Genomic DNA, 15,895 nt, shown 5'->3' on the forward strand with positions numbered 1-15,895 from the left:
TTCCATTTAATATGTAATTTCATCCATCTTACTTAAAGTCAGAAAGTAGCATAAATGCAACAAATAAGCACATCATGTTCTTTTAGCACACATCTGCACAAAGTTAAGACACAGACCTTGCAGCAGAGAGAGGCTGCTTGTTTTTCAAACAGAATGCTATATAAAACCTAAAATCGCTGATATCTTCAACAGAAACTTGTTACAAATGCAAGTTCTCCTCCTCAAAGAATACGAAAAGTCTTTGTAATATTTTTCTTGAAGAATAAGAAATTCTCAAGATTCATTAGACTTCAGATATAGCCATTCAGTTTTATGTAATCATTTCCAGCATGGAGAGAGAAATTTAGGAGCCCAGGACTCATTACATTAAAGCAACATGATATCCCACAGAGCACAGAAAAATCATGGTGATGCAAGTCCATCACTTTAAAAACAACTTAATATTAACATGTGCTTTGTGGGCTAAACACATAAGAGTTAAGGCTCCACAAAGAACCATGCTGCAAGGGCAAAGTACTCCTAGTTGTCCATCCATGCTAGATACTTTTAAAAGAGACTTTCATACTTGTTTATTTTTATCCATTGGTTTTACTCAGTCTTAAAGTAATCATATCAATAAACCAATAAATGCAAGAGCACAGTCATTTTAGAAAAAGTAGTTACAGATAAAGCAGACAGCATCATCTGTAATACAGACAGACATTTAACAATTTAAAACAAAAGAGGTAACCTGTCCTTCTTATCTGTGATTGTGATTATAGAGCAAGTGGTAGGACACAAAAGAAAAGTTCAGTTTGTTATACTGAAACCCACAGATTCTATGTATTTAAAACCTATTGCTTTATATTAAAGACAATGTAAATTCCAACATGGTAAAGGAGGGAAACCCACTACTCCTTTACGCTATTTATGGGAGCTGAATTCACCTAGATGAGCATGGAGCAGCACACTTTAGTTTTGCTTAGACCAGTGTGGCTTTACCACATCTGCTGTTTCAGTAGTCAAATCAAAGGGGTGGCAGTGTGAACTGCACTTTAATCATCATCAAAGAATCTTTTCAAATCTCTAACCTCTATTAAATCAAGAAACCGAACTGGGCCAGAATCCTTCAAAATCTTCACTGATGTAAAATCCACAAATAATGGTAAATTCAAGTAGAGGGCATTTACAAAGAAGCCCACACACAGAACAACCTACTGGGCTCAGAAGCTAGCAGGTATCTAGTGAAGGTAATACTGAAATGGTTTTTGTTAGCGTATCATCAACCACAGAAAGTTACAGCGAGTAATTTTTCATAAGAATGTAACAGCTTTTGAAAATTTATACACTGCAGATAAACTTTGGGAAAAATGTAACCCTTTCAGAAAGGGTAACCAAGGTTACTTCTGAAAACTCTTTGGGCAGCAGGGGGCACTTCTAGCGTCATTGCTTGGCACCATTTAGAGTGTCTCTGGAGTACTTCCTGCATCTAAACATACTCTTGGATCTGTGAGCAGCAGAAAAAAACAAGAGCCAAAAAGAAACTACCACAGATTAACGGATGCGGTCTGTCTTCCAAGAGACTTGGTATAAGCATCAGACTGTTAACCTGATTCTAACTTCTGAAAAACTTAGCAAATGTTTCCTCCTTTTTCAAAGGTCTATTACACGTGCATAGAGGCTGGACACTTGATGTATGCTGCAGTAATTGTGGGAGAAAATATCCTCAGAGAGCGGTTTTATTTTATTCTAGCAGTTTAGTAAAGGGAATGAATTTTGTTAAAAAAAGAAAACAGTTAAAGTGTGCTTATATAGACATCCTCTAAAAATCTGAGATTAGAATGATCTCTTTAGAAATAGCTGAAGAAGACATGCAGTTACAAAATACCTAAGATCAGAGAAATAGTAACCAATACCACAAAGAATAAGCAGCATTGATTTTTATGTAGGTTTTCCTATTTCAGAACCACAGTGTGATATACTGTGTAAGTATAATTAAAGCTATAATTTAAAAAACCTAATGTATATATACATACATCCAAGTGCACATGAAAATACAAACATGGAAAGGCATCATGTACTGAAAATGTTGTGATTACTGCTCTAAAGATTTCTAAAATCCTGTCTTAGAAATAAATTTATAAGTGACAAAGGAAAATCAGTTTTCTTACACTTGTTAAAACAATAATCCCCCATCAAAAAAAAAAAAGAAACAGGAAAAAACCCCAACAACCCAATTGCTCAGTTTGATCATCCTCTTTCCATTGAGCCTGTGTTGTTTTAAACACACTCATACACACACACACACAACATCTTCAAATGATAAAGATTTGTTTAAATCAAGGCTCTTCAAAGGCATGAGACAAAATGCTGAAGTGAATTAAAAATAATTTAGAAAATCATTCAGTTTTCCTCAATAAATATTTATTTACTGTGGAAGAAGACTCTATGAAACATGATAACAGAGCCTTTGCCCTGAATGAGCTTAGTCTAATTTAAGTAATGACAGTATATCAGAATTAATTATCTTCTACTTATATCTGCTGTTTTAGAGGTAGGATTTTACATACAGACAAATATGTTGAAAGTGCTCAGTAAAGATGACTTCATTTAATTCTCTCATAAATTTATTGTGGATACAGATTTGCAGATAAAGAAATTTAAACTCATACAGATTAAGTGACCAGCCTAAAGTCACACAGCAGAGACCACAAGGCTGTAGCTAAGGTAAAATTCGTTATATACCATATCTTCATTAGCACTGCTTACTGTTTAACTCTGGGAGATTTTCAATGTAGACAGAAGATTTAGGTCCCAGATAAAATCTGGCACAGTAAGTACCACTGCCTGGGAGTAATTTATTATTATTTTTTAAACCAAATTCAAAGAAAAAGTTTGGCTCTTTTTGAGTTACTGAATAAGAGTTGTACAAAATTAAGTTAGTGGTTTCAAAGACTGCAGACTCTCTACAGCTCAAAAGCACTGTGCTCAGAATTCATATAATTTAATTTACTGTCTGTAAAGCCATAACGTGGATTAGTGCCTGTGAATATTTGAAAGAGGAGGGCAAATTAAAAAGCAGTATTTTAAAAAACATATAGGCTCGTGATAGCAGAGCTGAAATGAAAAAGCTCTGGCACTACTAGGGGATAAACTCCATGTACTGGAATAAAGAACTTTCTTCCTTGGGAAATACCCTTTATACTATGAAATCCATCCTGTCTAGGAATCCTTCTTTCAAGAAATTTGAAAATGTTCAACACCTGCCCTTTCCATAAATCTCTCCAACTGTCCTCTGAATGGGCAGAGCCATTTTCATTCCATTTAACGGTTGGGCAATTGAGATCAAAGTAATTTGCTTGTGGTCACACATAGAGTCAGAAGCCAGGCTAAGATTAAAATCCACAGTGAGAGTGGGGACAGGAAGGGGAGAAGGGAGATAATGGGAGACTAAATCAATACCTGACTGTTTCAGGCTCCAGACCGAGCGATCTAAACCTGAAGAGAGAGGAGAAGGGGAGAAGGAGAAGGGCAAATATGTTGGAAGATGGAACAGACAGAAGCAAGCACTATGGCTGGCTGGCAACTCCCTCTCATTGATTACAAGGTTTCTCCAGATATGCAGGAGAGAAAGCAGTGTTTTTTCAGTTCCAGGACCCAGTGTTAACATTAATTAACAATGTTAATTATATTATAATTTAACTATACCTGGATCACATAGTAAAACATTTTTTTCTCCTGGGCAACTAACAGTTGTAAATCAGCCCCACTCCCCTTTTATGACTCAAGTGGACAGCCCCTTCTTAATCACAACAAAAGTAACAGTGATGACTAGAGCAGTAATAACAGCTTACTGTCTCCCAGGTGCTAAGATTTCTATATACATTTAATCATGCCATCCCAACTTGTCATTGTTCAGTCGCTATGTTGTGTTCAACTCTTTGTGACTCCATGGACTGCAACAAGCTGGGCTCCTCTGTCTTCCACTATCTCCCAGAGTTTGATCAAATTCATGTCTAGTTAGTCAGTGATCTAACCGTCTCATCCTCTGTCGCACCTGTCTCCTTTCGGCTTCAATCTTTCCCAGCATCACCATCTGTTTCAATGAGTTGGTTCTTTGAATCAGACGGCCAAAGTATTGGAGCTTCAGCTGCAGCAAAAGTCCTTCCAGTGAATATTCAGGGTTGATTTCCTTTAGGATTGACTGGTTTGATCTCCTTGCAGTCCAAGGGACTCTCAAGAATCTTCTCCAGTACCACAATTCGAAAGCATCAATTCTTCAGTGCTCAATTTTCTTTATGGACCAACTTTCACATCTCCCATCCAAAGAGACAGGTAACATTATCCTCATTTAACAGATAAGAAAAATGACATATAGGGAGGTTGAATAACCTAGGCAGTCTGGCACTGCTCTGCCTCCAGAGTAAGCTAGCAGGAAGTTAGGTACTATCTTGGGTTCTTCAGCTTCCTATTTACCTCTGCCAGGCTTGCCCAAAACGTCATGTGGTGTGTGTTAGAACAGTGAGTAAGACATTAGACATGACAGTCAGTTCCTAAGTATCCACATCCTGGTCATCTGATTCTCTAGTGGGTAGAATCTCTTTCATCATCTTTCTCTTGTATGAAAGCACTTTCAAAAATATGATGAATGCTACTTCCTGGGAATTATAGTAAGCTATCTGGGTATTTAATTAGAGTACTAACAAGGGAAAAACAAACACCAAAAACTGCTTTCAGTAATCTGTCCTTTTTATGATCTTTGTATTTTAGGTTTGGTCTCTCTTTTGTGATGTTATGTCTCTTTATGAAAAGGCAATATAATACTGTCTAATCATAGCTCCATAGAAGAAGTTAATGTGCAGTAATTGATACACACCCTGAGACATCACTTATCAAAAGCCAGAAAAGATTCTGCCTTAATTTTCATGTCTGAATGCTGCCAACTCTTGTGAGGCAAGTCCAGAAAAATTTAAGATCTTTCAAACTTACAAATAACTTCTTAGGTCTGTTTACCTAATCTTCATTTATTTTACAGCATTTGTAGCTGGGTTTCTTTTCAGGCAAGTCTCCCACAAGGAAATATGTTTTTATCATTGTAAAAGTTAGTTGGCACGCAAATGCTGAATAAAGCTGTGGTGAATTTTAGATGTGGGAGGTGTGTCAGACATACTCATTAAACTAAGTGACTTACCCTCAGAAAATTACAAATCACCACAAGTCAGGGGCCTTCTGAGTTTGCTCACAGTTGAAACTATGAATACCAATGTTCTACTGCTGCCATTTTGTTTTGTTTTTTAAATAAAAACAACCTCAACTTCCTGTGTTACAGCTGCTTATTAGCTAGAAGGCTTCTTGCTGGGCAGAAAGCTGAAGTTGGAAAGAATGTGATAAAATCTCTGAAAGCAAGGCTAAAAAGAAAAAAAGAAAAAGGAGTTCGGAGGTGCTCAATCCTTGAACAGGAATGGGAAAGAAACAGAGATTGAGATGTGCTCAGTTGTTAAAGGTCTTCCGTATGGGCTGTCAAGCTCTCTGGTTTGACTTATGTTAGCTCCATGGCAGTGCACAAGGCAGGATCTCCACAGGGACTCTCTACTCCTAGGCCCCCCAAGTGCTTTTAGCTCAGGAGCAATAGTTGGGATCCATTCCTTGTTGAGTTAATTCTACTTTTGTAGGCCTTTCTCTCATCAGCTTCACTGAGATATAATTGATATATAACACTGTATAAGTTTAAGGTATACAACTTAAACTTATAAGCTAAGGTGTACACCTGACACACTTATAATAGCAAAATGATTACCACCACAGCCTTAGTATAATACCCTCATCGTGTCACATAATTATCACTCCTTTTTGGGGATGGAACACTTAAGATCTACTATCTTAGCAACTTTCAAGTTTATAATAGAATATTAACTATAAATCATCATGCTGTACATTATATCTCCAGAACTTGTTCATCTTATAATTGGAAGTCTGTACCTTCTGATCAACTTCTGGTCTTAAAACCTAAGACAAGTTCCCCCCCCGCCCATAAATAAAGAATAAACACTGCTTAGCTTTTGTACAGATTTCCTGTCCTCAAGAAAATATTTTGTGAGGTTAAATGATTATTCCTGTTCCAGACCTGAATTTTAAGTTGGTGGTTGTTTACTCTCTGAAAACATACTTCTCCACACTGATCCTAAGGGTCAGAAATAGGAATATCAGCAATAATAAAAGAAATATCACATTACTAATATAATAGTGCAGATACTGATGTAAATCATCCCTTGATACATGACTTTCCTATGGTGCTGTATGCCATATTCCTGCTAGAAACTAATCTTTTAAAAATTTTCCCTGATGACCAAAACAGAAATAATTATTAACTACTAGCTAAAGCTTTATCAAAATGAGTGCTGAGTGACAATCCTGACATTAAATTTCCTGCCATTTTTCAAGTTAAATCAAGAACATAACAACTAACTTTCAAGCTTAGCTATCTGGAGTGAATCAAATTCTTAATGCAGCAGATTCTCTGGGAGAGTGCCAGGCCTCAGTGTGACGTGTACAAATCAGCATAATCTCAGCGCAAAGCACTGCCTCCTGGCACCTTATTTAAGAAAAAAGGGAAACTGGATACCTGCCTTTGGCTCTCCTGACCAACCAGAATGGCAGGACAGAACCCGAGGAGGTGTGGGGAAAGTGGCAACCCCTCCACAGACTGCTTCTGGGCTTCATTCTACTCACAGCAGCGATTGTATTCATGGCCTGCAACAGCCAACACGATGAAATCACTCACACTTGGAGACATCGTGACAATTTCTGGATGATGGCAGAAAGTGGGAAATAACCCTCTTTCATGGTCAATGAAAAGAAGGAGCATTGAGCCAGATGTTCTAGGAGGAAGTAAGATAAAAACGTGGTTGCTTCTTTTAGCTTTTAGGGAGTGAAGAATGGGAGACCAGAACGTTTCTAGTCTGTAAAATCTACAAAGTCCTGCACTCTAGACACAGTACTCTATGAAGGCATGGCATTCAACATGGGAAGGTCATAAACCCCCTTTGATCCACAAAGGATTCTAAAAGAAGCATTTACTCACCACAATGGCAGAAAGGATGACTGAGACCTTCTGGCAACAGTTTTGCTCACACAACTACACTGACCTCAGTCAGTTGAGACTGAAGAAAAAATATTTAAATTGGGGTAAAGCTAGACACTTCATTTTGCTCTATTAAAATCATCAACTCCTAAATATAATTAGTTGTGTTTCCTCAGTCTTCTCCTATATAGTCATCTTTCATTTTTTATTGCTGTCTTTTTTTTTTTTTTTTTTATTGCTGTCTTTTATTCTTTTACTAAATAAATAACGCCATGTCAATCTGTAACCTAAAGCCACACGATGAGGAGAAATCACTGAGTGGGGGGCCTGGTGATCCAAATTTAGTTCTTTAACTTCTCTCTTCCCCATAACCCTCCATTACAAGTTTCCACTTCATCTTCCAGTGTCTCTGGTATTCATATTATTTTTGTCATTCATATTTACAATTATTGTCTTTCATACCCTTCATTCAATCTGTCAGCAAATAATATTGACTCTTCTTTAAAAACATACCTAGATTCTGACAACTTCTCACCAACTCTTCCATCATCTTAGTCTCAATCATCACCAGCTTTCACCTGGATTGCTGTACTTAGTCTAACTGGTCTCCCTGTTTCAACCACGACTTATCATGTCCCCTTAATTTAGCAAACAATGGATCCTTTAAATGTACAAATAAGAGCATGCCACTCTTCAGCATCAAACAATGCTGTGGCCCCTGACTTCACAGAATTAAGGCCAAGTCCCTATAGTAGCCTCCCAATGCCCTTCTGACCGTATCTCCTACTCTTCTCTCCTCGCTCACTCTGCATTAGCCACCCTGGCTTCCGTGCTCTTCCTTGACCTTGCCAGGCCAGCTCCCACATGAGGGCCTTTATACTGCCTGGTCCCTCTTCCTGGAACACTCTTCCCTCATATATCTGCATGCACAGCTAAATCCTTTACTTCCATCAAGACTTTGCTTAAATGTCACCTTGTCAATCTGGTCTACCCTGACTACTCTACTTAAATTTGCAAGTTCTTATCCATAACCCTGGTAATCCTGATTCCCATTACTCTGCTCTTCCCTTTTTTCCCCACTGTTCTTGTCACATTTATCACACGGTTTATTCATTATGCTTATTGTCTACTGTCTGTGACCTTGAGAGCAGGGACCTTTGAATGTAATCAAGATTGCAGAACAGTACCTGGAATATGGCAGGCACTCACTTGGAAGGTATGTGTTTAACGAATAAATGAATAATTTGTTAATTCTAGCTCTGATTAATGGAAAGACAGTTGTGCCATTAACCATTCATCATGGGACAAAAGGGGAAGACCAAGCCTTTTTGTTTATTTGTCTGCTTGTTTTTGTATAGGGCTAGTGAGGAGGACTGATGGGAGAAGAGGGAGTTATAAATGTAGGGAAAAAGAGGATACAAGTTGTACTTTTAGATATATTGAGTTTGAGTTGTTAAGATATTCCTGAGAAAATCTCTCACAGCCAAATGGAAAGGGAGAGCTAGAATTTAGAAGAAAGGCCTGGACTAGAGATGTGGAAATGCAGGACTGGAACTGGCAGTGGAGGGGTGAGAGATGAAGACAGTCATATGAGTGGATGCACTCAATCAGAGGAAGATAAAGAATAAAAGGAGAAGGTGAATAAGGCAAAAACCTGAAGAATATCTACATTGAGAGGGCCAGAGGAAGAAGAGAAGTCAGAGAGGATAGAATGTGAAAACAATCATGGAAGATCAGTAAGCTAATGGAGTCAAAAGTAGCAGAATAGATTAAGTGGTTTAAGGACAGAAAGAGGCCACTTTTTGACAATTAGGAGGTTATTTGTTGAGAGAGTGATTCCAGAGTGGTAAGGACAGAAGCCAATCTACAAAAGCTGGGAGAAAACAAGCAGTGAAAATTAGAGGCAGATAATTCTCTGAGACGTTTGGCAATGAAAAGAAGGAGCATTGAGACAGAAGTTCTAGGAGGAAATAAAAAAGTGGTTGCTTCTTTGAGCTTTTAGGGAGTGAAGAATGGGATACCAGATTAGCAATAGGTCTGTGGGGCAAAACAAAAGCAATAAATGATGGAGACATTAAGATACAAGAGACAGTCATAACATTTTATAAAGAGAAATAGAATCAGGAGATGGAAGGGTAGGTCAGGGAAGTGTGGGACAGAATGAGTAAAGATAGGGAGATAATCTCAGGAAAGTGGCTCTGAATTTTTTCAGTGAAGTAGGACACATCAGCTAAATGTGAGCAGATCCTGAAATAAGTAAAAGATTGAGAACAGAACGGGTTCAAAGGACTATTGAAATAAAATCTATCTGTGGCAATAGTAGATTTTTAATCCCATGTTCTTATACCTTCTCTAATATGGATTTTCTTACTATGCTTTTAAATTGACATTTATTGAAGACCTTGCATTATTCCTTACTCTTTCTCGCTTACTTAAAAACATTTTCTGGCAGAGGTGAGTACAATTCTAGGATGAATATGCTACTGCTGCTCTTCACCCGCCTCTTCTCTTAAAATGATGGTGACCAAACATTGTTACTATCAAGCTGCTTATTTTGAAATGTACATGTTTCATTCTAAAAAAAAAAACATAACGAAAGGAATTATTTTGGGTGCAGTACTCAACGAAACATCGTATTTGCAGCATAACAGCATAAAATTCTGCATACTCTACATGAAGAATCCATTTTCTACAGAACCCTTAATAAAATAAAAAAGGCAAAGTTTCCTTTATCAGAGGAATAATGTTTTCCCCAGAGGAAAGACAGAGTCTAATCTCATGTGATGATACAGAAGAATACCCAAAGACAGCATATTCACTTTTTTTTTTCCTTAAGAAGCACACAAAACACAAGTCTTGCTATATTTTTGTGCTGAACACAGACTGTCTTTAAGGGTATGATTCCCTTAATTTGAAAGGCAATTATGATTACATTTAAATCTGGCTCCACACTAGCTTTTTAATTGTGAGCTCAGGTTTTGGAGTGTCATAGATGTGGTTCAAATCTTGGTTTCACCAGTTGAATTATCTTAGGCAATTTACTTCACCCATCTGGGACTTTGTATACTTAAAGAAGTGGTAATATTAATAGCACTAACCTTATACAATTGCTGTGGGGTTTAAACAAGTTGATGCTTCTAAAGTGCCTGGTAATGAGGATATACTCCATGAAGGTTTGTTTTTATTAACTATTCCTCAAATCTGACCTGAGCTATGTTTTCCTATCTCCATCTCTTTTAAACATCTCTTTTTCTCTTTCTACTGGCTGAAACACCTAGCCCAAATGCCATCTCCTGCATGAAACCTTATAAGAAATTCCAATCTGGAAATGAAATCTTTCTCCTGTGAACAGGTTTGTGTTTCAAACTTAGCAAAAAGGGAACCCTCTTACACTGTTGGTGGGAATGCCAACTAGTACAGCCACTATGGAGAACAGTGTGGAGATTCCTTAAAAAACTGGAAATAGAACTGCCATACGACCCAGCAATCCCACTGCTGGGCACACACACCGAGGAAACCAGAACTGAAAGAGACACGTGTACCCCAATGTTCATCGCAGCACTGTTTATAATAGCCAGGACATGGAAGCAACCTAGATGTCCATCAGCAGACAAATGGATAAGAAAGCTGTGGTACATAATACACAATGGAATATTACTCAGCCATTAAAAAGAATACATTTGAATTAGTTCTAATGAGGTGGATGAAACTGGAGCCTATTATACAGAGTGAAGTAAGCCAGAAAGAAAAACATCAATACAGTATACTAACGCATATATATGGAATTTAGAAAGATGGTAATGATAACCCTGTATGTGAGACAGCAAAAGAGACAGAGTTGTATAGAACAGTCTTTTGGACTCTGTGGGAGAGGGAGAGGGTGGGATGATTTGGGAGAATGGCACTGAAACATGTATATTATCATATGTGAAACGAATCGCCAGTCCAGGTTCAATGCATGGGACAGGGTGCTCAGGGCTGGTGCACTGGGATGACCCTGAGGGATGGTATGGGGAGGGAGGTGGGAGGAGGGTTTAGGATGGGGAACACATGTACACCCATGGCATATTCATGGCAATGTATGGCAAAACCACTACAATATTGTAATTAGCCTCCAATTAAAATGAATAAATTTATATATAAAAAAAACCCCAAAGGGCTGTTAGCAATTACTGACTTCTGTCATGGGTATCTGTGACTAAGTTTCATCCTCCCTGTTTTGGTAGGCTCCCTGGGACCATAAACCACCTCTATTCATTTTTATATTCTTTAGGCCGTACCACAGCACTCTGTACATTCAAAGTGATGAATGAAATCATCAACAATAAAATTCATAAAAGTAAAAAAATGAAACTATAAAGAACATGAAGAAAATATGGGAACACTGAATTCATCTTAGAAATCACGTGTCTTAAGAAAAAGAATAATACAGTTACTTCATAAAAAATTAAACATTCATATTTCAAAACATATCTGCATTATAAACAGATACAAAATTAAACTAGAAAAAAATCTCAGCCCATACGAAACACTTTAATATTTAATAGAGAATCCCTATACATAAATACAACTTTTAAGTACTATAAATAATAAAAATAGTAAAAAAAAAAAAAAAAAAAAAAAACTAGACTTTTAAAAACCACTAAATGACTAACTTAGGTTACAAAATACCATGATCTCAGTTTTCTAAAATATGAATGTGAGAGAGAATATCATAAATACCAAAGTAAAAAGACTTAATGGCTTCATATTTTGGTGTATTTCTGGGAGTGACATCATGGTAGGGTAGCATTAAAGCTCTTTATGTTTCTACCATTTTCCTAATATAACTAAAAATGAAATTTACTGCAATGGAATTTACTTTTACAGGACTGAAATCAAACCACTGATGACCTAATCACATCCGTAATGAGCTTCTCCTCCCTGGGAAGACCCCTTTGTAACATCGTATGAAAAGTATGAACTACCTATGTTGAGTGATGTCTGTACTAAGTATAATCGAAAGTTAGAAACCGCTATCACAGTTCCAAAGTGGATAACGGGGATGGTAAGCAAATTTAGATAAATTACCATTTTTTCCTCTAGATTTTAAAGGTCAAGAGTGGAATTTCATGTAGAGAAATTTTCCATGAAAGAGTCCTCAAGTACTCTGCTTCTGAGAGACAAGGCTACTCCCAAAGAAAGCAGAGAGAAGGATGAAGTCACTGGTAAGGGCTTTTATGCTCCACGTGCAGAAACTAGCCTATGTAAAAGCTGGCAGAGAAGTCCTGTCTAATTTAGTCCTGTCTAAATTAAAGATTTCTCAGGTTTGAACATTGCTGGTGGCATTATAAATCAGTATGTTACTTGGCAATGTATATTAAGAGCCACATAAACTTTCAAACCCTTTGGCAGAGTAATTCCACTTCTAGGAATCCATCATAAGGAACCACTACTAGTATGACTATTAGCTTCCCAGGTGGCTTAGTGGTAAGAATCTGCCTGCCAATGCAGGAGCTGCAGGAGACTCAGGTTTGTTCCCTGAGTTGGGAAGATACTCTGGAGAGGAAATGGTAACCCATTCCAGTATTTTTGCCAGGATAATCCCATGGACAGAGGAGCCTGGTGAGTTATAGTCCATGGCACTGCAAAGAGTTGGACATGACTGAGGATGCACACACGAGTACTACTATTTCTAAACTACAGTCCAGTCATTAAATGGAATATTATTTAGCCTTTAAAAAGCAATATGCAGAAACCAAAAATGTGTGCTTATATTAGAAAGGAACTTGAAGAACATATAAACCACATTCGAACTACATCATGGAAACAAACAAAAGTGTATATTAAAAAAAGATACTGGCTTGCATACAGCAAAATGCTAATCTGGAGATGACAACTCTTGCAAGAAGTCTATAAATCCATGTGCATATATGCATCTTCTCAAACAAACACTAAAAATACAATTACTGTGAGATCACAATTTTTTTAATATTAAAAAAAATGAGAACCATGTGCTAGGATTAAGAATGGGACAAGGATGCCCATTCTGACCACTCCTATTCAATACAGTACTGAAAATTCTGGCTGTTGCAATAGGCAAGGAAGAGAAACGAAAAGCATGAAGATTAAAAAAAAAAAAGTAGTCTATTTATTTGCTGATAATGTAATTGTTTATATAGGAAGATTTAAAGAATCCACAAACACCTACTAAGATCTAGTAAATGAACTTATCAAGGTCACAGGATACAAAGTTACTATTAAAAAGCAATTTTGTCTTCACATATTAGCAGAAAACAATCAGCAACAAATTTTTAAAAATTCTACTTGCAATAGGGTTTAAAAGCATATTTAATAAAACATATGCAAGACCGCTACACTACAAACTAAAAAACACGGTTGAGAGAAATGACAGAAGTTTTAAATAAATGGAAAGATAAAGTAAGTCCACTATCAAAAGACTCAATAAATATTATGAGTCGACATCAGTTGTTCCTAAATTCACCTATGGACTCAATATAAGCCCAATCAGAATCCTACCAGGTTTTGTTTTGTTTTTTTAATGTAAATTGACAAGTTCATTCTACAATTTATAGGAAAATCAAATCCTCTAGAATATTCAGAGCACTGTTGGAAAAACAAAGTCAGAGGTCTTACACTATCTGACTTCAAAATTCAGCATAAAATTATAGTAATCAAGATAGTATGGTACAGACAAAAAGATCAATGAAATAGAAGAGAGAGCTAGAAATAGATTCACACTTACAGAGTCTTCTATTTTAAACAAAGGCACAAAACAATGGGTAAAGAGAAATTGTGTTTTTGTTATTGTTTTTTAAAACGGTGCTGGAATAACTAAATGTTCACAATGAAGAAAGAAAGTGAACCTTGACCCCTACTTCAAATCATACTAACTTCAGATATATCACTGAATGTAAAAGCTAAAATCATCAAGTTTTAAGAAGAAAACACTGAAGAATAGATTCATGACTTGAGATAGGCGAAAGATTCTTAGCACATACAAAGAAGTAACTTCATATGGAAGAAAAAATGGATAAATTAGACACCAAAATTTCAAAACTTCTGCACATTAATAAGAAAATAAAGAGGTAAGCCACAAACTAGGGCAAAATATTTGTGGAACATATATTTGACAAAGGACTAATAATATACAGAATATGTTTTTAAAATTCTCGTGACTCAATAATAAAAAAAACAACTCAATTAGAAAATGGCTAAATGATATGAACAGAGGGTTCACAGAAGAAGATATACAAATGGCTAAGAAGCACACAAGAAAGTGCTCAATGTCACCAGGGAAATGCAAATTAAAACCACAGAGATACTACCACAGACACAAATACACGAGAATGGCTAACATTAAAAAGACTAATACCAGATGATGGCAAAGAGAACTGTTAGCATTGTTGATGGAAGTTTAAAATGGTACAATTAATTACACTGGAGTACAGTCTAGAAATTTCTAAAAAAAAACTAAACACCTGATTTATGACCCAGCAAATCCTCTCCTAAGTATTTTTCCAAGGTAAGTGAAAATAATACATGTCAACAACAAAAATTATACAAGAATGTTCAAAGTGGCTTTACTCAAAATAGCCAAAAACTTGGAAATAGGCAAAGTTCCTTCAGTAAGGAGAATAAACTATGGAATAATAATACAATGGCACAATTATTTAGCAATAAAAAGGAACCAGATACTTGTTCATGTTAAAACATGAATTTAAAAAATCTCTAAATGTTGAAAGAAGCCTTACACAAAAAAGTACAACTGTATGATGTCATTCATATGAAGTTCAAGAAGAGGGAAACTAATCTTTGGTTGAAAAATGTGAACATGTGGTCAGCTCTGAGAGGCTAGGACAGGGATTATGTTAACAAGGATTATGCTAGAATATGGGATTATATTAATCCCAGGGATTATCTGGGAAGGGGTACAAAGAAACATTTTAGGATGATGGTAACGTTTTTCATCTTGATAGAGGTTTGGGTTACCAGATGTAGGTATTTATTTGCCAAAATTCAGCTCTTATACACCTAAAATTTAAATGTATGTGAATTTTACCTCAAAAGACAAAAAGATCAAGAACTACTGAATTCTAGTTAATGATATACATGCCAAAGTATTAGCTGAAAGTGTGCTGATATCTGCAAATTTCTTTAAAATATATATAAAAAAGAAATGGACTAATGGACAAAAAGATGGATAAGTGAAAACACGGGCATAACAAAATATTAATGCTAAAATCTAGGTGAGGGTATATTGGGATTCACTGTAAAAATTTTTTTCAACATTTCTCTATGCTTAAATTTTTTTATAATAAAATATTGGGAGAAAAAAGATATCACTGCTGATGTTGACAGAGTATTCTTTTTTTTTGTATTTTCTAAGTTTTCTATAATGTTTATAGAAATTTCTAAAATGTTTACAATCTTAAACATTTTAAAAGAAATTAAATTACATTTCTTAAAATAATCAAACATAAATTATTTTAAAACAAGTTAAAAATCTTAGATTCAGTGAAAATTAAAATGTCCACTATTTTTCAACTGTTTAGTTCACTAGAAGTCTTAAGTATGTAGTTGTGTAGCAAGTCACTATTTTTGAACTAATTAAAAACCGTGAACTAATCAAATGTGGTATTAAATTTTTTTCTTTTAATGTCTAATTTTAAACTTTCCCTTGTACTCAAACCTTTCCCTGTGTTAATTAATGTATTCTCATTAAAAGTGTATCATTTCTTAGACTCTATAATAACTAAGCAGGGCAATATTTCTTATGAAATCTGAGAGCTGGCTGTTTACTGAAGGCCTTTATCTTTAGATAAGCATAAGCTT

At 36.0% G+C, this 15,895-nt stretch overlaps 1 protein-coding gene across 4 annotated transcripts in view; it reads right to left on the bottom strand.

The window, feature by feature from the left end:
* Positions 1 to 15,895, bottom strand: part of SRBD1 (S1 RNA binding domain 1) — a 243,606-nt gene that overhangs the window by 7,443 nt on the left and 220,268 nt on the right. The gene's annotated exons all lie outside the window — the stretch shown is intronic.

Source organism: Bos javanicus, chromosome 11 (assembly GCF_032452875.1).
Source record: "Bos javanicus breed banteng chromosome 11, ARS-OSU_banteng_1.0, whole genome shotgun sequence".
Lineage (NCBI taxonomy): Eukaryota > Metazoa > Chordata > Mammalia > Artiodactyla > Bovidae > Bos > Bos javanicus.